The sequence below is a fragment of the Ailuropoda melanoleuca genome, chromosome 3, assembly GCF_002007445.2.
Source record: "Ailuropoda melanoleuca isolate Jingjing chromosome 3, ASM200744v2, whole genome shotgun sequence".
Lineage (NCBI taxonomy): Eukaryota > Metazoa > Chordata > Mammalia > Carnivora > Ursidae > Ailuropoda > Ailuropoda melanoleuca.
The window spans coordinates 125,181,997-125,191,304 of record NC_048220.1 but is presented as its reverse complement, the minus strand read 5'-3'; the positions used below and the strand labels follow the sequence as shown (position 1 = coordinate 125,191,304).

The 9,308-nt window shown below is 38.7% G+C and overlaps 1 pseudogene; it reads left to right on the top strand.

The window, feature by feature from the left end:
* The first annotated feature begins 5,014 nt into the window (after window positions 1-5,014).
* Window positions 5,015-6,181, top strand: LOC100477634 (annotated as a pseudogene).
* The last annotated feature ends 3,127 nt before the right edge of the window (window positions 6,182-9,308 follow it).

The following is a 9,308-nucleotide window of genomic DNA, read 5'->3' as shown; positions in this document are numbered from 1 at the left end:
TTGAACTTGAGATAAATGTTGGAACACAGAAATTTAGATGGGAAAAATGTTGGTTACTATAGGCTGCATCTGACAAAATATTACAAGAGACGAGCTCGGGGGAGAAAAAAGTCCAATTTGCAAGGAGAAACAAAAGTAAATAAAGACAGGTTACACATTTAGAGGCTTACAAGTTTAGAACAGCTGACTACTTTTAGTCCCCAGAACATAAGGGTTTTAAGTGAAATCTGGATGAAAAATATTTCAGTCTAGTATATGCCTGAATTGCAAAGATTATTAGTTCAAGGACTGGTGCCAAGTGAAATTGCTTGATGAATAAAAATACTCATGGCAAAGTTTAGGTCAGTTGTATTATATTAGTTTCCTAAGGCTGCCATGACAAAGTACCACAAAGTGGCTTAAAACAAAAATTTATTCTCCTACAGTTCTAGAGGCTAGAAGTCCAAAATCAACAAAGTATCAACAAGATTCGCTCCTTCTGGAAGCTCTGAGGGATAAGATGTTCCATGCCTCTCTCCCAGCCCCCAGTTTGAGGACAGTCCTTATCTAGTAGATGCCTAACTCCAATTTTTGCCCCTTTTTTTCACATGCTATTATCCCTGTGTGTCTCTGTATATCTTTGTCTCTTCTTGTAAGGCCACCAGTGATTGGATTTAGGGTCAATCCTGAATCTTAAGACCTCTTCTTGACTTCCATCTTAATTATATCTGCAGTGACCCTATTTCCAAATAAAATCACACACTGATAGTTATGAACTGGTCATATATTTTGGTGAACAAGATTCAATCCACAACAAATATGTCTTCACATTGTAAGCTAATGGTCTCCAATTAATTGTCATGAAGTTGAGAAAAAGAAATATGGGTTAAAAAGATGAGTAAATTAAACTCATGATATCTAATACAGAATTTTGAATGTGGTTATTGTGTGTGGAACTGACAGGACACGAACAGATTAGAACCCAATTAGGTTTTGTTTGTTCATTTTGTTTTTGGGACAAATGTTGTGGTAGATTGATCAGAAATACATTTATATTTTACTCATCAATTATTGACCCTAGAAACTATAAGTTGTGCAACCTTAGGCAGTTTACTAACTCTCTTATACTTCAGTGTTTGTGTCTTCAAAATGAAAATAATCATGACACATAACTCATATAGATTTTTAGGGCACTAAAAACATTTAAACTTGTGAAGGAAGCCTTCAGAACAGTACCTAACAAACAATAATATTTCAATAAATGTTGACCATCCTTGTTGGAGTATATTTATGACACACTCAATCTTTAACTACATTTATACCTTTAAAAGTGAAAGTGAATAGGCTGCGCTATGACAAATATACCTGACATATCAGAGGCTTAGCACGCTGAAGTCAATTTCCTCACAAAAGTCTGTTTTACATCCAGATATTTGGAGGCCACATTTATGGTAGGCATTGAAAATATGCCATCCTTAGAAGCTGTATTCTTTTCTCAGTCATCTTGGAATCTCGATTGTTTACATTTCATGGTTTTCATGGAGAAACATCTATTGGTTAGTTACTGCTTTGTAACAAACTACACTAATTATTCGTGGGTTAAGACAATAATTATTTTGCCCAGGATTCTGTTCCTTGGCAATTTAGTCTGAGATTAGCTGAATCTATTCTTCTGGTCTCTGCTGATCTCAGCTGACAGTCCTCAGGCATCTACAGTTTATTGGGTGGGTTGACGAGGGGATAACTTGTTTAGGTTGATCTCAACTACAATTCTCCCCTGCTCCATGCCTCTACTAGGCTGACCTGAGCATATTTCTATTGCAAAACCAAATCTACTGTATTTCTATTACCAAAGAAACATTCAGTGAATGAGGAAGTAAGCACCATCTATTGACTGAAAAAACTGGAAAGCCACATCGTAAACACTTTCCAAAGACCCTAACTGGGAGCAAAAATAGATATTACTTGAAACAGAGAATAAATGGGGAAAATTCTGATTCTCACCATAGCTGATAGAATTTCCTAAATGAATATCTTTTAGAATTAAGAATGCTAATCGTGGGGCACCTGGGTGTCTCAGTCAGTTAAGCCTCTGTCTTTGGCTCAGGTTATGATCCCAGACTCCCAGGATAAACCCCACATTGGGCTCCCTGCTGAGCAGGGAGTCTGCTTCTCCTTCTCCCTCTGCCCCTCCCCCTGCTCCTGCTTTCTCTCTCTCTTGCTCACTCTCTCTCTCAAGTAAATAAAGTCTTAAAAAATGTTAATTATTTCCAGTCCTTTATATATGGCTCTAATATTCATTCATACTACCTTCTTATTCTTGAATATCCTATTTGCTTTATATTAGTACTTTAATAAATTATCACAAAATTAGTGGTTTCAAAATAACACGAATGTGCTATAATTCTCAAGTTCAGAACTTTTAGGATCAAGGTATTGGCAAAGTTATGTTCCTCCTAGGTGCTCTGGGGAAGAATCAATTGCCTTGTTTTCTCCAGTTTCTAGAAGCTGCCCACATTTCTTGGCTTATGGCTCCATATCACTCTGACCTCTGCTTCTTCCTTTTCTCTCACTCTTTACCCTCCTGACTTCTAATTGGGATTGTATCAGGCCTATTCCAATAATTCAGAATAATCGCCTCATTGTATGTCTTGATTTAATCATATATGCAATGTCCCTCTAGCCATTTAAAGGAGTATATGCATAGGTTTCAAAGATTATAGTGTGGGCATTTGGTGGGGTGTTGGGTAGCAATATTCTACTTACTAAAAATACCACATCATAGGATTGGTTCTTTAGATGAATAGGCTGTGATACAGATGGTCCTAAATATTGAAATATATTCTATTTATGTTATTTAGATACTTCTAGTGCCTCTGTGCTATGCCATTTTTTACATATGTGCAGAAATTGGAAGAAGTCTTACGTGGGTATTTTTTTTTCTTAAATGGTAAAGTTGATCACTTGCTTTTGCCTTAGACTTTTCCAGTTATTTTTGTGGAAATGTTAATTTCAATTTTTTTCCAATTTATTGAGGTATAATTGGTATACAACATTGTGCAAGTTTTTGATGTACAATATGCTGATTTGATATACTTACGTGTTGCAAAATGATTACCACCAAAGCATTAGCTAACACCTGCATCACATGGCTTAATTATCTTCTTTTTTGTGTGTGTGTTGAGAACATTTAAGATCTACTTTCTTAGCAACTTTCAAGTATATAATACAGTGCTATTAACCATAACTGTATGTTGTGCATTAGATCCCTAGAGAAAATGCCAATTGTAAACATGTTAATATTAAAAATAAAAATGATGTCTGATACAAATTTAAAAGCACAATTTAAAGATAGAAATAAGAATATTGAATACATTCTAACACATTCTTTTAATTCCACTTAAAAAATCCCATAGCAGGAAAAAATAAAATATATTGCTTAATTGTGATGTTCTCAAAAAAATCTTATTATCTTTTAGAGAGAACTCTTAGGAATGTGTGCTTTAAATTTGCCTTCACACTCCCCATCTTGATTATAGAAAATAAGGTTATGTGATCACTAACTTCTGAGATTAAAAAGAATTTTTTTGTAAATGTTGATAACTTTTCCTTCATATAAATTCTCTAAGGCATTTAGAAATAAAAGAAAAAAATTTTAAAGATTTTATTTATTTATTTGACAGAGAGAGACAACGAGAGAGGGAACACAAGCAAATGAGTGTGAGAGGGAGAAGCAGGCTTCCCCGCCGAGCAGGGAGCCTGAATCGAGTCTCCGTCCCAAGACCCTGGGATCATGACCTGAGCCGAAGGCAGACGTCTAACTGTGACTGAGCCACCCGGGCGCCCCAGAAAAAAAAGAAAATTTTTATAAGTCTCTGTCAAATCATGATATGTTTCCTATTACCTGATTACAAAATACTATTGGATTTTTAAAGTTTTTGTTTCTTTAATTTTGTCCCATTAAGAGTCATCAATACTACCATGTGATTAAGACAAAACTGAGCTAAACTGTGATGTGTTAATAAAAGTCATGCTGAAACATGAATTGTTCAGACTAAGGGTTTATTCATCTGGTGGGAAGAAAATGAAAGCTTTTTCTTTCTTGTTTTTATTAACTCTAAACCATGTTTTACATCAGGTAAACCTGAAGCTCTGGAGGAAAACAACAAGTTGGTACACTTTATAAATACAGGGATTTTTTTTAAGTGCCAACTTCACATATGCGCAGTAAGAGTGATATATAATAATACAGTGAACCATTTCAACTAATGAATAGTTTCATCTTATTCATAATTAATAGCTGTTCTTTATGTAGCACTGAGGCCCTTAACTTTACCCTACCTGCACCAATTGCTTATTAACATATGTAGCACATGTGACATTATTCATATCCTATAAGCCCATTGCCTTCACTGTAACTTTTCCTCAAGAACAGACATATGGAAATCCTAGCACATATACTACATTAAATATAAAATACACTACCAACAGAATCTACTCACAGTATTCCACCTGTCATTCCACTGTACATCTTACTTTCCAGAAAAATGAAACATAAACTTTGCTAAGAGTGAGTTTCCTCAATCTTTACAATCTAGTTAATTGATCAGTCAAAGAATGATAAATGGGACTAGTCACCGAAGTATACACTTCTCCTTCAGCGGGGATCTTTTACCCACTGAGCATTTGGAAAGCAAAGGATCTAACCAAATTTAAGTAATGATTTGCAAGTAAATATTCTGTTTCCCATGGGACCAAGGGGGAAAATGTAAAATGTCCCATCCTGATTTGAATGCCCCAGCTGGACCCAGCTCCAAGCAGACCCAAGGTGGTGTGCCTGGAACACCCACAGAGAGAGCCACTCCTGCCTGAGCCCCGGTTCACCTCTCACAACCCCCTGCTCCCATGGCCTGAGGCCAGACTAACTGTGAATTATCCAGGGTAAGATCTGCTGGCAAGTGGCTACCCCTCAGCTGCAGCAGGTGGTGGTGGTGCCTGAGGAGGTGATGACACCCCCCCACACACAAACACAGACATGCCCCCTATCGGGCTGGATAATGTGGCCCACTACGCAGGGCAGTTCAACCAGGACCACCAATGTGTTTGGAACATTCAGAGGAGTCAATTTGCCAAACCTGTACCCTGAGATCCTCTGGTCCCCCCTAGGGGTTTTAGGCAGCCTCTTTCCATCCAGCAGCCCATTCCTCCATATAGAATGTACTTGCACCTTGGAGGCAATCCATACTCAGGATTCCCAGGGTCAGGGCAGCCTATGTTATCCTTTGGGCAGCGATCCTCAGGGTCCTATCCTGCGTAGCTGTCAATGCCACCTCCTGGGCGGTGGCAATAGCCAGCACCAAGCTTCACAGTATACCTGGGATTTGAGACTGTCACCCCTGCTGTGCCTCCAGCACAGTCTGAAAACCAAGGCACCATAACATATGTTCCTGCTTTTGACCCCCCGAGAGATGGCAAGTTCCTGTGGAAGGCTCAGAAAGGCTTCAGGACTGAGGCGCAGGCCTTCAGCAGCTGCCTGGAGAGTTGCTCCAACAAGTGGTGTCAGCAGATCCTCCAGTCCTTCAGGGTGGCTCCAGGATTCGATCAAAGATCTGAAATCTGAACTGCCAAGAAACTCTGAGAAGACATCTTGGCTGTGATGACGACCTCATCCTCTCTGATGTTTGTGAGAGGAGGGATGTCTTCAAGAAGGCCTGCACCGATGAAGCCTGCCTGATTGAAATCCTCACCCCCCACAGCAATGAGCGCATCCAGGAATCAAGCAGAGCCCACAAAACAGAATTCTAAAAGACCCTAGAGGAGGCTATTCAAGACGACAAGTGAGAACACCTCCAGAAGCTTCTCATCACGCTCTCTCTGGAAAACCAGGTGAGAGCACAAAAGCGGATTTGCCACTCATCCAGAGACATGTGGAGGCACTAACTATGGCTGAGGACGACTTCCTGGGAATATGGGAGTCCAAGTTGAACACAGTTCTGTGCTTGCAGAGTCAGACTGACCTGGTGGCGGTTTTCAATGAGTATCAGAGAAGACAGGTGAAGACATTGAGAAGAACATCTGCTGGGAGATGTCTGGGGACCTGGAGCAGGCAATGCTGTTGGTGGTGAAATGTTTCAAGCATACCTCAACCTTTTTTGCCAAAAGGTTCAACAAGGCCATGAGAGGAACAGGTACAAAGAATTGACCAGGGGATTGCTGGAAGATTCTGCTGAAGATCTGTGGTGGCAATGACTAAGCAGTGACTAGTGACTCACTTCTGTTCACCTGCTGGCAACAACCAGACCACGAAAAGGCCAAAAGAATGTCTATCTGATTCTAACACATCCACAGAAGAGCCCCTGAAGTGTTCCAGTGCAGACCATCCATGGAGCCATGGCTCTCCCCTCCTCCTGCCCCTCCTGATTCTCTGTGGTACTGGTGCTGAAGGACGAATGCTCTCAGGATGCCTTTTCCTCCCCATACCTCACAGCCTCTTGCTGCTGAAGTAGATGTTTTGTTTACTGACTCATGCAATCACTCCCCTTTGCTTGTGGCGGAGATATTTGGCTTTATTTTAGTCATGAAATTTGATATTTTATGGGGAGGCAATCATTCTCCTTTCCTTGTGGCTGAAATATTTGGCTTTATTTTAGTCGTGTAATTTTATATTTTATTTGGAGACATGTATTTGTGTATATATATATATATATATATATATACATACATATATATATATATATATATATATGTCATTGCTAGACAGATGCATACAAGTCTCTTTGCTGCATACACATTTTGGGTGAGAGAAATTGGGTGTGGGAGAACTATGTTCTCAAGGAGTAAGAAAAGGGAAGACCCTTAAAGGTAATCTTTGCATTTGGTGAGAATGTGTTATGTGCTTTGTTATTGCCATAGTCACCCCTTTTTAGGAAAAAAAAGAAAAATAAAGAGATCAGAAAGTCATCTATTTCTTCTTCCATGAAAAACCAAGAGAAAGGGTAATTAGTGTAATTTGGAGCGTTCCTTAAACATGAATGTCTATAGCCAAAAGCTGTTCCTGAATTAAAGTCAGCCAGCTCTGGAGTGTTCTGGGGAGGGGGAGAAGGTAAAATATATAACATAATACATATGAAAATTTAAAATGTTTAAATTAAAATATATATATATAAATCATTCTCATGTTTATTAAAAAACACATAAAACAAATGGATTCACATCAAACACCTTAGCATGGTAGTCATTGTATGGTAGGTATTTAGAAGAGAGGAATAGAAGGTTCCTAGCCCCAGCTATGCCAGGGTGGCTGGCTAATGCCAGGGCCGTCTCTAGCTGCCTGAGCTCCAGCTGAAGGAAAAGGGTGATAAGTAAAGAGGTCTCTACAGCATGGTTCCTACAAAGCCACCTGCCCACAAATTCACCAGGTCTGAAGCACTGAAGAAACAACTGGCTACACTTCTCATGTTCAGCAAATGTATTTATACACAGACACACACACACTAGTGTATTAGTCAGGATTTTTCAGAGAAATAGAATCAATAGGATGAATGGATAGATAGATGGATAGATACATAGATAAGATAGATGTAGAGTTTTATTATAAGGAATTGACTCATACAATTACGAAAGTTGACAAGTCCCAGGATCTGCAGTCTGCAAACTAGAGACCCCAGAAGAGCCAATCTATAGTTCCAGTCTGAAACCAAAGGCCTGAGATGCAGGAGAGCTGATGCTTTTTCAATCTGAAAGCTGGTAGACCTAAGACCCAAGAAGAATCAATGTTTCAGTTGGAATCTGAAGGCCAAAAAAGACCAATGCACTGGCTCATAGCAGTCAGGCAGGAGTTCCTCTCACTCAGGCTTTTTGTCCTATTTAGGTTTTCAACTGACTGGATGAGACCCACTCACAATAGGAAGGGAAATCTGCTTTATTCAGTCTTCCAATTCAAATATTAATCTCATCCAGAAACTTCTTCACAGACACACCCAGAATAATGTTTGGCCAAACACCCTGCCTCCTCATGGCTCAGTCACGTTGACACATAAAATAAAATAACCGTTACAAGTAACAGGCACTTATATATAGTTTATAATGCATTTCATAGTATTACTATATAATTCATAGTATATTAGATGTTTTATATATCTATAGTGAGTTCTTGTTATTTACAGTAGCTATGTTCTAGAATGTCAGTGCAAACAATGAATTGGTGAGTACTGCCATTGCTCCTAAGGAAAATAAAAAGTTAAGTTTCTCACCTCTAGTCAGAACATTTTAGGCAAACATTTAATATATAACCTTGTTTTATATGTACTTCTCTTTACACCACATCTTGTGCTTAGGAACATTAGACAGCAATTCATGACTACACTTGGGGTCATTTTAAACAGTGAAATGGCCCACAAAAAGTACAAAGAGACAAAAGAATGTGATGTTAAATAGACTGCAAAGAGGATACTTGTATAGCATGAGAGCAGATACCAGAAGGCAGAATGTCACCTTGTTGGACCTGAGATGAAGATGTGCATGTCAGGTGATTCTAATTTTTTTCCTACTCTGCACAAGTCTGCCAATGATCATGAAAACCCTGTGAGCATCGATGTGGGATTTCCGTGCACGTTTTGGAGAAAATCAGTGAATGACAAAGAAAGACTATATATTACCATCTGCAAGTTGCTGTTATAAGCATGTATGTCATTTAACACACAAGAACCCTGGGATGGAAACTAGATGCTTGGGCTCCATGTCTCTCCTCTTATCTACTCTGACTTTCAACATCAACCAGAAATCAATTTCTTTACTTTTAACAAAGTATTTGGGGTGCCTGGGTGGCTCCGTTAGCTAAGCAAATGTCTTCGGCTCAGGTCATGATCCCAGGGTCCTGGGATGGAGCCCCACATCTGACTTCCTGCTCAGTGGGGAGTCGGCATCCCCCCATGTGTGTGAGCTCTCTCTTTCTCTCCCTCTCAAATAAATAAATAAATCTTTAAGAAAAACTCATAAAAAAACCAAAGTGTTTGATTCCACATATTTTATTCAGATCTCTAGATTAGAATTTGTTGCCATAATTTAAGTACCATAAAATGCAAGGTGGGATTTTGTTAGTAATTTTTAATAAGTACAAAACCGTGTTTGCAAATTAGGATCTCATTTAACATTTTGTGATCAACTCTTGCTAACTACCTTATTATCATTGCATAATTTATAGGAGTTAAATGGAACATCTAAACTAACTGAAAAAATAAATAGTACATTTGTGATTAGGTAGAATGTTTACAAATTTCATTGCAAATATATTAATAAACACACCTTCAATGTAAATGCTTGTTGAATTG